This window comes from Haliotis rufescens, unplaced genomic scaffold, assembly GCF_023055435.1.
Source record: "Haliotis rufescens isolate VD_foot unplaced genomic scaffold, xgHalRufe1.0.p SCAF_6, whole genome shotgun sequence".
Lineage (NCBI taxonomy): Eukaryota > Metazoa > Mollusca > Gastropoda > Lepetellida > Haliotidae > Haliotis > Haliotis rufescens.
This window is the reverse complement of record NW_025964334.1, coordinates 17,195,534-17,217,650: the sequence shown is the minus strand read 5'-3', so window position 1 is coordinate 17,217,650 and position 22,117 is coordinate 17,195,534. Positions and strand designations below refer to the sequence as shown.

General features: G+C 39.7%; 1 protein-coding gene across 3 annotated transcripts in view; it reads left to right on the top strand.

The window, feature by feature from the left end:
- Positions 1-13,354: 13,354 nt before the first annotated feature.
- Positions 13,355-22,117, top strand: part of LOC124140562 (gamma-aminobutyric acid type B receptor subunit 2-like) — a 172,855-nt gene continuing 164,092 nt past the window's right edge. For all 3 annotated transcript variants that reach the window (XR_007218733.1, XM_046508199.2, XM_046508200.2), the window contains exon 1: positions 13,355-13,454. The gene's annotated coding sequence lies outside the window, so the exon portion shown is untranslated. The remainder of the gene's footprint in view (positions 13,455-22,117) is intronic.

The following is a 22,117-nucleotide window of genomic DNA, read 5'->3' as shown; positions in this document are numbered from 1 at the left end:
TACAAATGTAGCAAAAGTCATTACTGTTTGACTGCTATCACTTACAATTTACACCGGAATACCCCATACCTTCCTCGAGACAACGCTGAGGGGGAGGTCTTGAATAAATCATTCTGCGTGAAAAGTTTGAAACTAATTCGATGTTTTTTTTCCAAATCTTACAACTGCAAGGTAAATTATTCACATAGAAGACGGATAGAGTACGTTTATCAACTGAATCACAAATAATTTTTTTCCCTCCGTGACTGAGCGAGTTTTGTGGCCGCGATCGCGTTATCTTCATCGTTGGCGCTGAACGCTGGTCGTGAAATAAGGCAATATGTCAGTGGCCACTGGATTCTGTCTTCCATCCTCTGACACACGCTGCATCATTGGGAGAATTGACATCACTGAGATCGATCTGCTGCTGTTGTTGAAGTTGTTGCATCATTGCAAGACGCGGGCCTGATCCAATCATAGTCTCAAGGCATGAAACTTGATGTAAAGAAGTAAAACGGTTCCTTATACATAATGATATTTTACACAGTGAAATGTCTTTACTATCACTGCAGTCGTTGAGATCTCCACACACTGATGCGGCATCATCATCGTGTATAACATTTCGAAACTTCACGACGTCCTTACTGAAAAGGTAGCTGGTTGCCGTAATTCTTGTATTGTGGTGCGTTAATTTTGTTGTTGACTCTATTGCCATTTTGGTTTCTTATAAATAAGAAGTAAGAAAAACGAGACGAAATATGTATAAATTTGTCTCTAAATGACAATAGTGAAATTGTTTTTAAGCAAGCCAGGAAACCAGTCTAAGCATATGTCACCGAAGTCCCCCCATCCACGTGCAACGGAAGTCGTCTTTGTTTCCATGCCAGGAGTAAGGAAGGAATGTGGTTTGTAATTTAAGGGATGTGCATTTTTGTTTCTAAGTACACGTAGTGTGTGCTTTGAAATATGAATGATCATATCTTGATCTTAATAAAGTTAATGCTACCGACTTACCAAGATATTGAACGGATAGAAAAACAGGGAAAGCATACAAGGATCTGTGTGTGGCACTTACAAGTTGGATATGTAACTGCAGACAAGTTCTATATTATTGATGACCTTCATCTTCAGACCCGTGAAGATCCGGGTCAGAATAGGTCTTCAGCAACCCATGCTTGTCGTAAAAGGCGACTAACGGGATCGGGTGGTCAGGCTCGGGTGACTTGGGTGATGCATGTCATCGTATCCCAATGGGGTGGATCGATGCTCATGATATCAATCACTGGATTGTCTGGTCCTGACTCGATTATTAACAGACCGCCGTCATATAGCTGGAATATTGCTGAGTGCGGCGTTAACAACAAACCAACCAAATCATTGCAACTGTGTAGGTCCCAACACTGCACCATGCAACACGTTGATCACTGAAAATATCTTGCCATCAGTCAGTAAAGTATATGACGGAATGTATAGCGTGATGGTGTTGTACCGATTGACCCAACTGTCAGAATCAGATATCTGTTATCACATTTATGATACCTAATTAAATAACCGTGACGAACCAGGTCTTCAGCAACCTATGCTTGTCGTAAGGGGCGACTAACGGGATCGGGTGGATTAGTCTCGCTGACTTGGTTGATGCATCTCATCGTATCGCAAATGCGTAGATAGATGCTCATGATGTCAGTCACTTGATTGCCTGGTCCAGGCTCGATTATTTACAGACAGCAGCCATAAAGCTGGAATATTCCTAAGTGCGGCGTTAAATAACATATAAACAAACAAAGAAAACATAATTTAGATTCAGCGTGTTAACTGTTCAGGTTGCAAATATTCATATATGAATTTTTGTATTTACAAAAGTCTGCCATGGATGAAACTCATTTTAGTTCCCTATTATTATTAATATAATAATTAATTTTATTCCTTTTTGGTTATTTCTGACTTCATCAAAAGGAACATTCGTGCATCATTCAAAGGCCACATAAAAGATCATATTTGTAATTTCGCAAACATATTTGTGAATGCTTTTTGTGTTTTTCACGAGAATGATACATTGTTGTAGCTTAAAGGGGATGGGGGAGTGGGGAAGAGTGAATTCGGTTTTGCAGCAAATACTCTGTATATATGTTGATGATGTGCTTTTTGTTCAATAACATGTCCACACTTCTCAAGCATGCAAATATTTTTTCTTGTAAGTTTCCTGGTCCTAAATGACACAGCCAAAGTGTACTTGGGCGATTTAGTCATCGCGATCAGCTGAGGTGGGTTCTGGTGTAAGTATTTGAGAAGAAAATAACGGCTTGGAAAAGATACGTGTTTGTACAGTAACAATTTATATCAACCATCCAAATCTTAAAATTCTGTAAGCTTCAAAATAGGAAAGATTATTGATTCTTCTTTTATCACAGCTTTAACGCCAGGACGTCCAGTCTTTTTGAGCACCGCAGTTCGCTGTGAAGACGTGCGTCCTTCGGGCGTGCCAGAATCTTATGGATGTTGGCCCGAATCCCAGACTTCCTCTGATTATGGTTCTAGGTTTGTCTGCAAGCACTTACGGTAAACGTCCACGACCTGCATCACCTCATGGGCTATAAAGCTGACACGCCGTGATTTCACTGATATACGTATGTACATTATCAAAGCCTATTTTTAACTCACCCTTTTTTGGTCAACATGACATCAATATGTTAAGATCTACAAACTGAAATTGTTATTACATTAACTACTCGTTGGCCATATACGTGTGACATCCCCAAAAATCTGTTTAACATCAGGTTAAATCAATGTTATAGATATTGTTGCAACAAAAGCAAAATAGAAAACCCTTTACACCACTGAACACTGCCTTTACATCTGGTTTCAAATAAAGAAACGAACCAATAAACCTCTACCCTTAAACAATTCCCAGTAATATCATCGTGTGTCAATAACTAGTAATTAAATTTTACCAAACTTATTTTATTTTGAAACGTTTTTAACCAGCGCAGGCACGTTATGCCATATAAAACAGCCGGCTGCATTGTTGAAATACCTAGTGTATGTAGATCAGGATTGCCATGCAGTGACAATAACGGGTTCAATAAATAAGTATGAAAGTTCAGGGGATGATCTTCTAGACGATGGGGAAAATAGTACAGAGCATGTGCCACACGTGTACGATTATGACTGTAATACACGTGCTACACCTCAGACTTTACACGTCAGACTTGACTGTCAGAATATATGCTGCACATGTTACAAGTGCTGCACGTCAGACTCTTCCGAGGGAACATGTGCTTCACAAAAGTCATGTCAAACTTTACCTATACAAAAACCCTTTAAAATCCTTCCTAAATTGCTTAATTCAGTGCCCAGAGTACTATTCCCACAATATCACCATCCGCACGCGTGTGAATGTATATCCAGTAATGATACCAGGTGATCGCATACAATGAACAGAACATGTGCTACAAATGCAAGACTCTTCCGGTAGAACATATACTTCGGAAACATTATTATTTATTTCAAGAAGTTTTCGATTAAATACCCCCCCCCCCCCCATAATATCAAATGGTCGGTCCCTTTCATGCCATAATGTACAGATGTGGACAGATTCTAAATCCATTTATTACGACATTGTTGTCGCTTGGACACATAAATAACGTTATTGTAGATAGAGCGAAAAAGAGTTTCATTCACTGTAGGCAGAGTCAAATGAGGAACAACATGCGGCAAAGCCTCTCCCGCGGCAGATCGTCGGCCATTGGGAAGATTAAAAACGAAATAATTCCCGTTTCATCTGTCAGTTGATATGTTTCTATCTTAAAATTTATCATCAGTTGTGTGTCTGAATCTCACCGGTCGTTCAAACAGGCCACCCTGAAAAAGGAAAATTCAAACTCCACCAAAGCTAGCTGTCGACAGTACCTATAAGACTGTGGGAGTACTTGCTGGTCAGTTTTGGATCACTCTCCCCAGGTACTTCTAATACCATAATAATGCGTTTCTTAATGACAATAATTTCGCTTTGATATCATGCTAATGGAAAGCAAAATGAAAACCATCACAAGATCCCACAAATGATTCAGCTATTAGTTTAGTCATTTTGGAATTCATCACTACCTGACATTAAACACCGATTAATCTGTATTTATTGCAAGTGTCTGGAACGTATGACTTGGACATTGCCCACAGTCATAATAGCATAGTGTGGGTGCGTTTATAGAACATATGAAATCTATTAGGGGTCAATGCTGTTCTGAACTTGTAGATTATCTGCTAATTCTGTATTGAATGAAACGTTTACCAGAGACCATTCGTGAGGCCCAATTGCTCAATCTAATCAGAACTTGAAAGGAAAATAGTATTTGTTTTGTCTTCTTTGAATGTATTCCTGCCCTGAGTAGCGGCTGTTTACACTAATGTGTCAACAGTGACAAGTGGTACCGACTAATGCAGTTATTGTTGGATGAAAGGCTAAAACTGACTGGACAAAGACACCTGGTATTCGAACTGTTTGGAAATCCAATACCTCACACGCCAGATTCATGTAAATCTTCACTTTGATAGAATAGAAGGCAAAGTAGGAAGAGGAAGACTTTTAAGTTGATAGTTTAAGCGACTAGATAACAAAGCTGTTGGACCAGCTGAACTATGCGTTTGTCTTTGCAAAGACTGTTGTTCGATATTATTACAGTGCATATATTTCTTTATACTTTTAAATAATATTAAATCCTTTTTTTAATATCAGCCGAACTCAAGGTCTGTTACGAGCTGGCGCAAACAAAATCAAAGAAAAAAAGTATAAAGAAATGTATGCACTGTGCTAATGTTATATTACAAACGTTACTTTGGCCTAGAAATGGATCCATATATATGAAATGTGAACATTTTCGTTTATGAAAACGTTGTATATCACGAATCGAATTGTACAAAAACAATATTTATTTAATCTCAACCAGAATCCCTCTCACGACTAATATATAATATATAATGTTTCGTCTGTTCTGTACAAAGCTCCATTAACAAAACACACATGATGGCATTTACATTTCATAGAACCTGTGATCTGTAGTGTATGTCAAGCAATGGTCGTTTATCCAAATATACCCAGGGAAGGAGGTATGACGTCGCTGTCAAACGGTTTGTCCAGATTCGCACCATGCCGTGACGTGTTATGCCAATTGTCATCTGATCTCCATGTACAATGTAGCTTTGTATCATGTAGTGTCGTGTTGTACCAATTGTCATCTGATCTCCATGTAGCTTTGTATCATGTAGTGTCGTGTTGTGCCAATTGTCATCTGATCTCCATGTAGCTTTGTTTCATGTAGTGTCGTGTTGTGCCAATTGTCATCTGATCTCCATGTAGCTTTGTATCATGTAGTGTCGTGTTGTGCCAGTTGTCACATGATCTCCATGTACAATGTAGCTCTGTATCATGTAGTGTCGTGTTGTGCCAATTGTCATCTGATCTCCATGTAGCTTTGTATCATGTAGTGTCGTGTTGTGCCAATTGTCGTCTGATCTCCAAGTAGCTTTGTGTCACGTAGTGTCGTGTTGTGCCAATTGTCATCTGATCTCCATGTAGCTTTGTATCATGTAGTGTCGTGTTGTGCCAATTGTCATCTGATCTCCAAGTAGCTTTGTGTCACGTAGTGTCGTGTTGTGCCAATTGCAACTTGATCTCCATATAGCTTTTTGTCACGTCGTGTCGTATTGCCTAAATTGTCATGTGATCAATTGTCAGATGTGTGTGTGTGTGTGTGTGTGTGTGTGTGTGTGTGTGTGTGTGTGTGTGTGTGTGTGTGTGTGTGTGTGTGTGTGTGTGTGTGTGTGTGTGTCCGCTTGTACTATTCCGGACTAATGCCAGTTGTATTGTTCTAGCTGGCCTCCGATTCTTGTTAATCCCCTTAATGTCAAACGCCAGCCAGGATAACAACAAGTACCATATTTGAATACCCTATGGAGATCGAACCACCGACCTGCCGCTCTCCGAACAGATGCCCTATATACTAGGCCACTGGGGCGGTGTTTTAGTTGTGAGACGAGACTGTGTGCAAAGTGTCGAGGGATAATTGCGACTGTGAATCTCGTTAGTTAGTTTAGTATATACGTAACTGAATTTGGCGCATGCATTTCATAATTCATATTTCACAAAGCAAACTATAATATGGATATAGAATTCATTGTTTAGTATGTTGTGAAAACCTGTTTTGAAATCATGTCACATCGACACACAATGTTGACGTGAGGTGAAATGGGGTTTAACGTCGTGTCGATGTGCATGCAAGTGTGTGTGTGTGTGTGCGTGCGTGCGTGCGTGCGTGCGTGCGTGCGTGTTTGTACTAGTCCGGACTAATGCCAAAGTTATTGTGTTGGCCGGAGAGATACCGTGCCGCAGTTTAACATAGATACCCCTCTCAGACACAGTATACTGACTCCGAGCCGACCAGTTCTGGTTTTAAACCCCTTAATGCCGAGCGTCAGACAGAGTAACAACAAGTACCATCTCGTAACGTCTTTTGAGATAACGCGGCCGGGGATCGAATCCCGGACCTTCCGCTCTCCGGGCAGTCACTCTACCACTAGACCACGGAGGCGGTCGACAAACAATGATATTCATCCATATGTGCTTGTGTTGAAAAATAATTATATGTCGCCTTGCCATTTACACTTTTTAGAAACATGTCTTATTTGGGAACAATCTTTCTTTAACAGTTCACAGCGAGATGTATGAGAAGCCACCAGAAACCTTATCAACATGCCTCATTGTCGTTGTACGACTTTTTACAAATTTTCAGGGACATGCGATGCAAAACAAATGAATTTTGTTGATTGAAATAAGGACTAAAGTACTCTAAGCCGCTTTGATCTGGGCATCCACGAATGTCACAGGGAATGTAATAATGTGTGGCAGGCAGTGGAGGTTGTTGCAGGGCGGCGTGGTGGTGCCGCTTACAGCTGCAGGGGACGGTAATAGCATGCTAGCTCCATCGTCGTCTCTCGCATGTATAGAATCGTCTAGCTGTATGTCTCAATTCCTTTGACTGTTAGAACAAACAAGTAATAGCGTAATATGAATTTTAAGGAGCTTATAACCCAAAATTAGGATGACAAAAGAAAGCAGAGAGGGATAGGGGATCAGAGAGAGGGTGAGAGAGACAGAGAGAGACACGGAGAGAAGGGGAGAGGGAGAAAGATGGGGAGGACACACACACACACACACACACACACACACACACACAGGGACACATGAAAATACACGCAGAGAAAGGGAGACAGAGACAGAGAGAGAAAGATTGAAAGAGACATTGAGAGAGACAAACGAACAGTGGGCGGGGCGAGACAGACAGACTGACAGGCATGCAGGCAAGAAGAAAGCCCATTTATGTTCATCTGATGTTCCTCGAATTCGTGGTACTTTTGATAGCATTATCGGCTTCATACTTCATTAGGGGCGGTCGGGTAGCCTAGTGGTTAAAGCGTTCGCTCGTCACGCCGAAGACCTTGGTTCGATTCCCGACATGGGTACAATGTGTGAAGCCCATTTCTGGTGTCCCCCGCCGTGATATTGCTGGAATATTGCTAAAAGCGGCGTAAAACCATACTCACTCACTCACTCACTCATACTTCATTATTTGTGCTTCACACCGTGTTATATTAAAACATGCATCCGCTACATTCACAGTAAACGAGATGAAACCACTCGGAAGTTAACACAATACTTTCAATGTTGAAATAGAAATTTCTATAACAAAAACACTTCGTCTATTAAACGAACGTTGCTATTTAACGTATTTCAGACTCTTTGTTCAGTATCTCATCCATTTGACCAAATGCACAGACACTTATTCACTGTACTGACCATACATGTGTTTCCAAATGGACAATTTTTCTGTAGAATGCACTTTCAGTTGAAGATGGAAATTAAATATATGTAGATTTATGAGTTGGTTGAGCCAACTCCATGTTGATAATTACATAATCACATATTCACATAAACATCGAAACATATATGTTGGAGATCAGATAGTATATAATTGTGTTGGTTATGTCAGTGCGTCATGTTGTCATTGGTAGAAAGCACAAACTGGACAGGAGGAAACAGAATAAGAACAAAGGCATGCCAGCTGTCATCCTAGGTCTGGCTGCCTATATAACTATTTGTTTGACTAATAGACATTGGCATGCATGACCTATCAAGGAATGACACATATAAGTTCAGTGTGTAAACCGAGGACGAAATCTATGAGGTACAACCATATAATAGAACCATATGATAGATTTTGTTTTATCATACCAAACTCAACATATGAGGTTCAACCATACGATAGAACCATGTTATAGAAATTGGTTTTACCATGCCATACTCCACATATCGAGGTACAAACTTACAAACAGTATAAACATAAGAAGGCGGGGTGGTTTACATGGAAGATTTTACAGTTTTCATAATGATATTAAAGAATTTACAGAGTCTTTTATAACACTTATTTTTTCAATTAAAAGTTCTTTAAATTTGAACATACTATTCGGCTTTTGATAGAGTTAATTAAAGATACTGCTCCAAGTTCTCCATACAGCATGTATAAAGGCGTATGTTTCTTAATGGGAAGTAGTTTACGTAAACAAATACATGAACAGATTCAATTGCTTTGCAGTTTTCAAGCCCCCAGATTTTACAACCATATAATAGAATTGGTTTACTATAGCATCGAGTAGATATAATTGGCATTTCATAGATAGATAAAATGTTCTACTATTACGTAATACAAAGAACATTGCCTTAGTGGCAGATTCACAATTTGCTTTTATAGAGATTTTGAAAGCGTTTTGAAACTATAATTTTTGCTTTACTAGTATTGATATGCAACTTCCATTTTTACAGCAAAGTGAAAAAATATCAAACATATTTTATAAATTATGATGATTTAAAGCGAACAAAACAACGGATAGATTTAACAGACCAATAAGTGAATAGGATTCAATAAAAAACACTAGGACAGTTTTGAGTATATAATGGTTCGAGAAAATTTAGAAAGTTAACAATGAAAACAACATTGGAGACAAATTTTCTCCTTGACAGACACCAATAAAACAAGGATATTGTTCTGATTATACACCTTTTGTAAACACAATATATAATGATATAATGCCATCGTACGTATTAACAATAATACGAATAAGTTTCCTTCCATACCTTGTGTCAATATTGTTTTTTTCCATAAACCTATACGCTAAACATTGTCAAAAGATTTTGGCAAATCAATGAAACTACAATCCATTTTTTTATTTAAAAAAAAAAAAAATTAATAATTTCATACAGGGTAATAATGTGATCATTTGTGGAGTAGCCATGTCTAAAACCCGCTTGTGATTCTAACAGAATGTTATTACTGCAACATAATCATTTAATCTTTGATTAATAACTAAAATAAACAATTTTCCGAGGCAGCTTATAAGACGTACATGTATGGGCCGAAAGTTACCAGGGTCATCTGTACTTCCTTTACCTTTGAAGATCGGACGAATAATTCCATTTAACCATTGTTCGGGAAACATCCCAGTGGCAAGTATAAGATTAAATAGTCTGGTATACAAGGGTAAGAATGTTGACTCTGAAGATTTGATATATTCATTAATAATGTTATCCTGGCCACATGCCTTCTTTAGAAGTTTGAGGGCACATTCAATTTCTTGTGCCCTTATATCAGTGTTTGAAATATCATTACAAATATTGACATCAAAATTAATATTAAGATCTGTCGAATCTATCTCAAGTGTGTTACTCACAATTGTGTCTATTGCAGTTGATATTTTTTCACTCTCAGATTCAGTACACCCTGTAAACAGCAGATATTTCTCCATTGCGCGACACTGAAGTTCTAACATAGTTTCCCTCAGTTCACAGTCCTGTTGTAATAATTGGTGGATTCTGCCATGTAAGTAGTCACCATCATTTTGACAATCATCTACTCTGCCTGCCAGTAAATGCACCTGATAGTATGCCTCGTCGACGTCAGAAGCTGTCTGACATTTATCTGGTTTACTTTTCAGAGTGTTCATATGGTCCTACATTGAGGATACATTCTCCTTGGTTAAGTTACGTCTAGAGTTAGGTTGCCTTAATTTAAGCAATTTTCTGATCTATCTTCTCTATCTTCCCAGTTCCAACACCGATCACATTTGTTTTATGTTCAATATCAGAAGTCCTTGCCACAGTAGCATATACAATGAGTCATATCAGATAGATTTTTCATTGTAACAAATGAGGTCTGTGCCTATGCTGGGGTAGCTGAGTTTATCTCTTGAGCTGGCTGTGTCGGTGCAAGGCTACTGGTAGGTAGGTTTCAAGGTAAGGTGTGAAATCATACTTGATTACAGCATGGTTGTTTTTCACCCTTGTGTTCTGCATAGTCTGGATAATGGAGTCTCGTGTCGTGGTGGTCGGTGCGGCCGCTGGTCGCAGTGACTGTTTACATGGGTTGTGATCTCTGAGTAGACTCGGCAAGTAGAAAAGGGGATTAACGACTAACTGTTTTAAAGACTAACCATGATCCTTTATATAACCCAGGAAGGACGTTTTTCGTATTAACAGAAAGTACTTGAGACAAGGGGAAGTACTACCAGGTGGACTTTTCAACTTTGTACACCACTATCCCAAATGACAGAGTTGAGGAAAGCCTTAATTCGTTGGTTCATTTGCCATTTGCCATGGATATAGTTATCATCACTATCTCTTCCGATTCAGAACACATTGCCAAAAATGAAAGCATATTTCATCTGATATTTACTGAGAAAACAATACGTCAAATACTGGACTTCCTCATAGATAACATTTGCGTGACATTAAGGTTTGGACATATAGGCAAGTAGCGGGGTTCTGCATGGGCACATGCTGAGCTCCTATACTTCCTGATCAGTTTCGGTAAGCATATGAATCGGAATTTCTGCTCGGATTGGAAAAACCATAACACGGTAATTTGGCCAAGATTTTTAAACAAGCTTGAGGAATATCGATGACCTGATAGCGTTCAGTAACGGTCAAAAAGTCAATTCCCGTCCGTTGATTTACCCACCCGAACTAGAAATGCAGCAGACCACCGACGTTGCCCCATCTGATTCATATTTAGATCTGTGCATACAAACTGAGAATAACAGAACAATCAAAAAGACAGGACGACAAGAGGGATGACTTCAACTTTTCACCAAACAACTTTCCATTTTTGTCAAACAATATACTAGCAGCTCCAGTCTCCGGTGTCTTTTTTAAGGTACAATTGAGCATGCTCTTTCTCCGTAGATTTCGAAGAGTGTTTACGAATCTTACTCTTGCTATTGGATCACGGTTACAACATTCAGAGGCTTCCACAACGTTATTTGATAGACATGTGGAGGAAATGTCCAAACGCTTCAGTGACTGAAATGATTTTGTATTTTGACTTGTGTACTTTGTGTTACCTTGTTTGTTCAGGTGAACAAATGACTTTGCATGTGTTCGTGACGAAGGCCACCGGTAAAACAAGATACGCTCACCTGTTTGAGAACTAGGTATCATGACTAGTTGACAGTGATTTATAAACACATTCTCATAATTAGTCGGAATCGAACAATCGTGATCATTATTATCATTATGATTATGGAAATGGTTTTGTTCCGTCTGTTTGTAGACTCCAGTGAAACAACGGTCATCAGGACGGCACCGTTCACAGTGCAATCACCCGAATTAACGAACTATTTGAATTATATGGAATCCTAGAAGGGACATTATCGCGTTGTCGTATTGTCACCTTTGAAAAAACAAGCACAACATGTCAGAATTAAGCATGCACACCTTTAAGGGCAACAATGCGACAGAACAAATATGTCACATTGTCCCATTGTCGCGCATTTTAACACCATGTTTACACATTTTTGAAAAGCGACAATTTGACAACTAGACATATTTTGAACTTGAAAAATGTAGTTGTGCCGCATTGTCGCATTGTCGCCCTTTGGTAAAGTGAAAACATGTTATTCAAAGGGCAACAATGTGACAATGAGACAAATGGTAAAATTTTGACAACGCGACAATGTCCCTTCTAGGATTCCATAGTATTATGTCTTTTATTAATATGCATGCGTTCACAAAGTTGTTGACTCGTAAGGCACGGCCTAAAGTGACCAGACCGGACCTACATGTATCAGATATATATCATTTACGTTTGTACGTACAGTACCTATCTTCAACAGATTCCCAGTTGAGAAATATATTCATGTATACTGAACCCTGGTTCTCCACTGATGTATGTATATACGTTGAAATATATGTAACATCCCAATTATACATGTAGGTTGCAGGAGTCAATGCAGACAGCAATTACATGCCCAGCATATATTTTCCGCTGAATGGTTCGAGATGCAATTGTAGAATCTGGCAGGTGGAAAGCAATTGTCTTAGAGTATTCATTTTTTAAAGTGATATCCTATAACTAATATCACGGTTCTGTATAGACGACGACCATCGTTAACAGTTTGAAGACCAAACAATACTTAAAAACCTGCCACATTAGTTATACAAATCAGCGAAATCTGCTTGTGCGCGTCCCCAAATCACATAAACTATTCAAATCTGTATTCCATCAGCAAAGACAGCACTGAGGCCTCTGTTAGTTAATCAAACATTTATTGTTGTCTTTACACTGGGATTTACCGAACTGGGTTATTGGTGCATCAGAGATGATACGGAATTGCTTCAGTGAACAAATCAGGATGCAACAGTCATGGCAACTGGGCGAACAAAACACTATCATTTAATATTTACATCAATAGTGACAACCGAGCTTTTCACTACTAATCGCCATCTTAACAATCTGAATTTAAATAATGCATGAAATATTTGACTGTTTTGTGTGATAGCCTTGATGAACCCAAATAAAGCCCATCAAAAATACGGGACGTATCATACGTCTGTAATATGCACGAATAAAATTATATCATCTGAACCGTCTGAATAAGCTGTCATAATTGAAATCCATCTAACAATAGTATTCATTACTACATTATTTCTAATTGAATGAAAATGTGTCTTTAATGTACCTTTGTTATCGCCAAATCAAACATTTTTATTGGTATACACTCTTCGTGTGTTGCCTCAGTCCTAACACACGCGTATTGTCTACTGTCATTTGGAAGAATGGCCTACAATGATTATGGCACAATTCATCAACCCTAAATCATTAAATAAACACTGTTGATGCTCTGTCCAACCGTTGCCTAGGATTACACTAATGTATTCCTGATCAATGGTCAATGATTTAGCCGGGTTTTGTCTATTGGTACCCATTATCAACTAAATTAAAGCTTGTGCGCATGCCCAGGTCTCGCTCTGTAGAACTAACGGCGCGCTCTAGTTGGATAACCAGCAACTTCTGCAGCTACAGTTCACAGTTGCTTGTTAACGGGATAGTGTGTCGTCAGAGCCACATCAAGATAGGAGGGATTTTTTTCAGGTAAGTCAAATTATGTGTTGTATTTTTACATTACTCACTTTAGACAATTTACTCAACATTAATAAACACACTTTAAAGAAATCCCTAGTTACATACACAGTTGGTAAGTAACCACTTACACTTCAAAATGCATGCTACAAAAGGTTAAAATTACCACTCAAACGTTTTATTACGGAACATATGTATCTTACTCATTTATTCCTTCCTTTACATCTGCATTTTTAAAACTTGATCTATATGTTATGACATAGAATATGTCAAGACAAAGGGAACAAGGAACAATGAAAGTGTAATAAGAAGAATCTAACATGTGGTCTCTACGTATTCGTGTACATTGTGAAGACAAAACCAGAGAAATGTCTTTTGTCGCTTACCCCTGCAGTATAGTAACGAAGTCTCGCAAATAGTAAGCCACACGTGTCCGATATACCTTAGCCGTCAACAGCTAAGTGATAATCGACCCAGTAGGTCGATCCAGCGTTGTCGGCTATTGCCACTTAAACGTCTTAAGTCGATGTCAGACCAAACACCTATTATACCGTTTATAAAAACAAACGCCGAAAGCAACATTGCATTGTCTTGCGCATGCACTTAACTGACGTTAAATGGCTTCGTGTATTTACTTTTACTCTTGTAACTCCTTGCGACAATATTGACGGGTTTTCGACTTGACAGTATTGTTGTGTCGCGAAAACAAGTACACGTCAATTGTAACTTATCAAATATTCATTGTCGGTGAATGTGTGCTTAGTGAATGCAAAAAAATATCAATTAGTTAAACTTTTTTTGTATTAATAAGGCTGTAGTGTCATAACTTTTCTTAAACATGTGTCGTTTTCAAACATAACCTTGCATCGATTGATGATGTGAATAGAATGAGAATATGACAATGTCATTGCGTGTATTCTTTATAATACTATAATAGTAGGACCAGTGCCATACGTGCCTAAATCTGCACGAGGAGTGTCTTCATTTCTTCGTTGTAACATCAACTCGATCTACAGCTTGTCTATAATAAACTTCAATTATAGCACGAAACAAATTATATTTGAAACGTGTTCTGACAAAGGGCTGAATGGTTGTGTGTTTGGGTAAATACGAACAGATCTATATCGTTCTAAAAGCGGACCGTAAATACCTTGTTCTAAGCTGCTGATTACCAATGGCTTGAATGAAATTGAATCAAATGTATATTCAACGGTCGTTATGGTAACAGTTACTTTATACGCATCTTTAATATGAACCGTGTGAGATTGTTTTGATGAAAGGACCACACACAAGATTTACGAGTAGAGCAGAGCCCGAAGAATGACCATGAGTTATGGCGAATACAACTTTGATTATCTTCACACAACAAGTATATCCACAGCAGGGTGACAATAACGACGAAGACGTCACTTGATGACCCAGTGAAACAAGTCCTTCAAAAGGTGCTGTAAACGTTTCCCGTCGGGCGATTTTCTCTATTGATCAGATGTTTCCACCAGAAGAACAACCTCCGTTACACGATTAACCTGATTTCGTTAGTGACAACTGACATTTGACATATATTTTCACTTAGTGATTTTACTCGGCACTTTTTCTCGAGACATGATGATACTGGACTTTTGAGAGAGTGATTGAGTGATTATAGTTTTACGCCGCTTTTAGCAATATTCAACGCAATATCACGGCAGGGAACACCGGAAAACGGGCTTCACACATTGTACCCATGCGGGGAATCGAACCCGTGTCTTCGGCGTGACGAGCCAACGTTTTAACCACTAGGCTACCCCACCACCCTCATGCTTTTTGAAGCAGCTTCTAATAGAAGTGTGGGGGGGGGGGGGGGTTGGCCCAGTCGTCTAAGGCGCCGCGATTCGCTGTGCAGAGTTGCGTCCCTTGGGCACGCCAGAAAACGTCTGAGACCTGCATCACTTCGGGCTTTCCTCCCACATGAAGCTGACACGCCGCGATATAACTGGAATACTGTACAAGCGGCGTTAAAACCCAACTCACTCACTCACTCTAATAGAAGTGAGTGAGTAATATTTTACGCGTTTCGGCAATATTTTAGAAATGCCATGATGGTCGGAGAACAATAATGACTCTAATAGATAATAACCCTCTAGAGAATGCAACCCGGATTATCGATGGTTCAGGTTTGCTTGTTGTTTAGCCCCACACTCAACAATATATGAACTTTTTGATGGGGCTTGTATACACGCCAATTTGGACTGGACAATCCAGTGATTGATATTATGAACAGCGTACCACGTCGGTGTCAGATGATACGCCATCTTCCTTTCACCTCCAGTCGCCTCTCAAGCATATGTTGTCCGGTTCTAACCCGAATCCTCAGGGGTCGTCGCTGTGACTATCGAATGCATTAACCCCAGGGTTACCACGCTGTCCTTCCACTTTAAATTTAATTAAAATAATTTGTATAGCGCATTTTACAATTAAAACTGCTCGAATGCGCTTACACTATGAATGATCTGGTCAAAGGCTCTCATGAAGAGACAGGTTTTGAGTGTCTTTTTTAAAGTTTGTCAGATTTTCCGTTTCTCGGATTCCTAGTGGCAGATTGTTCCATAGCAATGGGCTATCATGTTGAAATGACCTATCGACATATTCTTTGGTATGTGACCTTGTCACCACTAGCCGATGTTGACCTTCTTTACTACAAGGACCACACAGGTTCATAACTTGTTTCGACATGACCCGAGATAACACAGAGTCCCCGGCTAGTCAGACACGAGCATGTGCCTAAAGGACTAACATACCATTCAAAATTAATATAAACAACCGTCTACCAAAATAAGTGTATTCATGGACATCAGTAAATGTTTAGCGTGGCTATTCTGCTATACATATTCACTGAACAGTTGCAGCTTAGAGACAGTCTACCTTGTTATGTTTGCTTTCCAGTTTTTCTTTAAGTATTTACATTTTGTTTCCTTTGTTTTACGTTCTGAAACCATGTACATTTTGTCCGTTACAATGGTCTTTAGTGGGTAACTGAAAAGTACTTGAAGCCTCCAATCTTCACCCATCCAGGAATAATGCTAAAAGAAGTGTAATATTTCACTCATTAACTCGAGTTTATGTTGTACCTCGCTCTTCCCTTGTGCATTTCAAGAAACTGGTACACCGTTTTTGACGTCCCCTACATGTAGTGCGAGTTTGTTCGTCGACGTCCTGGCGTCATGATCATCTGGCCATTGTGATTACGTTGTTCGACATGCATATGTGTCCTATGTTGTCTGGAAATAACAGCCTCAAGAAGGAATAAAGGAATATGTATTCATGTATCTGCAATCATTACATCGAATAATTGTGCGAAAAATAAGAAAAGGGGTATTACAATGCTGCATGTCAAACTAATGCATATCGACCGGCTTCGTTGTTATAGGCTCATGTATGCGTTATGCGAAAATGAACCCCGAGGTATTCACAGTCGGGATAAAGCTATTTGAATGTCTCGTGACTGAGCGAGAACCTACGGGATCGTTCTTAATAACCTTAATGATCAATCGTGCCAAACTGGAATCGAACAAAGACTGTCATTAGTTGAAACATGGGGTTCAATATTTTGAAACGATGCGAGGCTGAGTGGGGTTATACGACGCTTTTAACAGTTTTATAACACAAAGGGTTTTGACATTGCCCCCGTTTAGAGAGTTAAACCCTTCTCGGGTAACAATTGAAATAATTGACAATCTACATTACCGTCTGTCAGTGCAAGGGAATAGTTGAATAATCACATTACTTAAAACATACAAAAGGTAGCACCTTTACACTAACAGGTCTCGGTTGCGAGTGAAAACAATTATTTTACTGGCCATATTTAATGTTCTTATTATGTCAATATTCGTGTGAGGTTGATGCTCGTCACCCGAAGATCGGGTTCGTTTCCCCACAGATTGTCAAAGTCCATTTCTGGTATCCCCCGATTTAATATGGCTGGAAGATTACCAATAGCGATGCTAAATTCAAATATCGTATTTAGTTCCTGGAGGACACAGTCTTCCAAACATATATCGTACATGTAATTATCTCATATGCTCACTTTTCAGGGACATATGGGTCCCTAGACATGGTTCTAGGCGCCGAAATTCGCTGTACAGAGTTGCGTACGTTAGTCGTGTCCAGGATCCAGTGATAGTGGGTTCGAATCTTAGATTACGATCCTTGGTTTTTAAGCACTGTATCCGTTCCCGTTGATTTCATCAAATTGGTAAACGTCTGAGACCTGCATCTCTTCAAACTTTCCTCTTTCATGTAGCTGACACGCCGTGATATGACTGAAACACTGTCAAGGGCGCATTCGTCACCATTCGCCCTTTTCCGTAACATGCAAGAAGACTCATCTCCCTATCGTTGAATGTTATGCGCGAAAATACGACAAACCAATCAGAATGCGCGTATGACGTCAAGTACTTCGGTCAAAGAATCCCTCAGGAATAATTGTTGTTTTTCCACATGCCTTGAATCTAAAAATATACCCTAGATACAGTTAAACGTGTTCATGCATACTGTAATACCTTATCGTATCCCGATGTGTTTAAATAACATCTGGGAAATATAGGACCTGGGGGAAATATACGTGAATCATTACGCCACGAGTTGACAATTCTTTTAACTATGCTTGTGCTCTTGGACAGAACCCAGTCGCAAAAATGGCCACGAGGGTCAGCTTGTACCGGAATAACACGAGTTGGTCATGAATGTCAAAAGCGGTGTTAAAACCTAACTCTCTCACTCACTCTATGAATTTAACTGTTACTCTCATCTTGTTTCTTTCCATGTAATATGGCCGCCTCCGTGGTCTAGTGGTAGAGCGTCCGCCCGGAGAGCGGAAGGTCCGGGGTTCGATCCCCGGCCGCGTCATACCAAAAGACGTTAAAAGATGGTACTTGTTGTTACCCTGTCTGGCGCTCGGCATTAAGGGGCTAAAACAAGGACTGGTCGGCTCGGAGTCAGTATACTGTGTCTGAGTGGGGTATTCGTGTTAAACTGCGGCATGGTATCTCAGTGGGCTAGCACTATCAATCGGCATCAGTCCGGACTAGTACCAGCAGCCACACCCACACACATAGACACGTGCATGCACGTCGCTATATACAAGTGCAATAATCTTAGATGCGACGTTAAACCCAATTTCACCTCACCTCACCTTCCATGTAACAGACTGTTCTACAAGTGTGAACACCCCTAATGCTGTGGCGCTTTGATTTACAACAGTACAAAGAGCACTGCATTGATGCGTTCCGTGTTAATCGAAATTTCCAATTGAGGACATCAATTCAATTATGAAGTTAAAAACGTTGAATGTCACTTTTCCTCATGAATTGATCCATTGTTTAATTCTGACCTGGTTTGTCAAAACACGCAATTTTACAACCGTTTTCAAGTGCACCGTGTTGACATGCTGTATACGACTAAACGTAATGAGTAAGAACTTAAAAGTGTAAGGATCTGTGCCTGATTAGGTTTCGAATATCCCCCATCAGCATCCAAGAGGCTTGTCACCAACCCTCACCTTTCTCGTGCCAATCAAACAGTTATTGTTTATCGGAAGTTAGAGTAATGGACTAGCTGTTTGCAAAAGAAAACGATATTGGTCACGTCTGAATAGAAAAAGAGAGATGCTCAAAAGAATACAAATGGCCATCACAATATAACAGTGGGGGGAAGAAAACGCCGTATTTTGCGATACAGGAGTCTGATGTAGCGAGATTCAAGTGATGTACCACAAGAGGCCGTATCTACGTTTATCGACCTTCACCTTCAATGGAAGATATTTGTGCTCGGTGAGATGAATGCAACTTCTGATAGTTTCCTAACACCACGTTGAACTATAATCGATTGAAATCTCCTCAATGACAGCACCTTCTTCACTGCTGTAATAGAATTCATTTTAAACTGTGTACGCTTTTTGGAGGAAATCTCACTTCATCGTATTCAGCTCGATCAGGATCCGCCGAGATTTAATCCGGTTTGAGTGAAATGTGCAACGCTCATCGTAACGCAGCAGATCGGTATCTTTGAGATCGGTATTACAATTATTTCCTCGCTAAACATACGCAGCGGAGGGACTTAGTTGGTGGACGTTGAAATCATCTTTTCCTTTCTTGGAAACATTGAAATTCATATTTGAGGTAGATGTTATGCTTTTTAGTACGGCGGGAGTGCACTGACGCGATTAGGGAGTAAGTCAGTTTGGTTTAACACCGCTTTGAACAGTGACATCACAGTGTGTTTGCTTGGTGTGTGGTGAAAGCCCGAAGTTATGCAGGTGTTAGATGTTTACTACAGTCATCTTACACACCACATATCAAATAACACGCGACTAACGGGATCGGGTGGTCAGGCTCGCTAACTTGGTTGATGCATGTCATCGTATCCCAATTGCGTGGATCAATGCTCATGATGTCAATCACTGGATTGTCTGGTCTAGACTCGATTACCTACAGACCTCTGTCATATAGCCAGAATACTGCTGAGTGCGGCGTTAAGCAACAAACAAACATAACACATAACACATAACACACACCACATATCAAATAACACATAACACACACCACATATCCCATAACATGCACCACATATCACATTCCACATAACATACACCACATATCAAAAAACACATAACACGTAACACACACACATCACATATCACATTACACATAACAGGCAACACACGCCACATATCACGTACTACACATCACATTACACATAACACATATCACATACAACATGTCACAGACCATATATCACATACCACATAACCAAAACACATAACATATAACACATAAGACATAACACACCACATAACCAAAACACATAACACGAAACTACATATCACATAACACATAACACACACCACATAACCAAAACACATAACATATAACACATAAGACATAACACACCACATAACCAAAACACATAACATGAAACCACATATCACATAACACGTAACACACACCACAATCACATAACACATAACACCTATCACATAACACACACACACACACCACATATCACATAACACACGCCACATATCAAATATCACATAACACATACATGTATGCTGCAAACGCCACATAACAGGGAACACGACATACATAAACCCTCACATGCCTCGACCCAAATCTCGATTTAAATTGCAAGATCACAATTCTACATGGGGAAACGTTGCAGTTCCTCATCGAACACTCCATTTTAAGAAACAAATTCTCTTCCGCGAGCAAGGTCGACATCCTGCGGAGCGCTTGCCAATAAAGGGATACTGTCACTTTGCCAGTGTTCACGCCGTGGAAGCAGTCCATCTGAACCAGTGACTCCGGGTAGGTGTTTCAGAGCGGCAGAGAAACAGATCTGAGCTTAGACCGGGATTATTGATCCCCAAACCGAGGTCAATATTTGGCAGCTTTGCTGAGGTATTCGTAATCAAAATCCGATTTAAGCAATCAGTATTTTTTGAGTACAACGACGCAAGCCAAGTCGGGATACGAGCATGGTCGATGCGGGGGATTACCACCTATACCCACCATAAGGAAGTTTTTATTCAGATCATAATCAAAGAATCGAGAAGACTTGTTATGTGCGGCAAGCTACTGAGTGCCACAGAGTTGCAAGCACGGACATCAGGACAACCTATAATAAACTCGTCCATAACACAACCAGATCAACGTGGAGTATTTCCAGTAAATATTGATCAAATGTTCATTTTAATGAAATATTACGATCAAGCTGTTATGCGCGGCTACAGCAATTGATCTTTTGCAAATTCAGACTGCTTATAAGTTGTTGCTATTATTGCAAGGAGCATTCCCGTTGAGGCTCCATGATCCCTTGTGCGTGCAAAATCCGGGTTTTAAAGGGGTACATGTAACTTTACTCAACAAATCTCTGTTTGCCTCGATAAATCCTGCGTCTACACACTGTGGATTATGTCACATGATCGTGCATCTAGTAGTGGACATACACCCGCCATTTCTATACATATTTACACAGTGGAATAACAACTTATTGGTTGTTCAGAGAAACCTCATCATCATAATATGACACATGTCGGTTGTTTGAAAACGGCTGAACAGTAGCGCGACATAAGTCTGTTGTTTGGAGACACGTTTGTACAGCAAAATGACATATATAGGTTGTTTAGAGAGACATTTACACCGAAGAACGACATATATCGGTAGTCCAGAGACACGTCTGTACAGCAAAATGACATATATAGGTTGTTTAGAGAGACATTTACACCGAAGAACGACATATATCGGTAGTCCAGAGACACGTTTGTACAGCAAAATAACGTTTATAGTTATTTAGAGACACGTTTTTGCAGCAGCATGACCAATACGTTTGCAATACCGACTTGTAAGAGACACATTCAATTTGTATTGATGGTATTCTGACTGAGCTGTTTTAGCCACTCATGAAACATGTTGTGTAATTAACAAACACACCGTTTCTGAAAAATACGTGATACGTGACGAAATACGATGACATACATATCGTAGCTATATTTTCAACAATTTATTATTTATAAAGGGGAATGTACATCACTATCTGGAGACCATTTCCAGTCTAGCCCGTGATCTTGTAGTTAGGCTCTGTGTGAAACTGAAACATGAACTCTTTGTCATTAGGATGGGCATTAAACGTTGGATGTA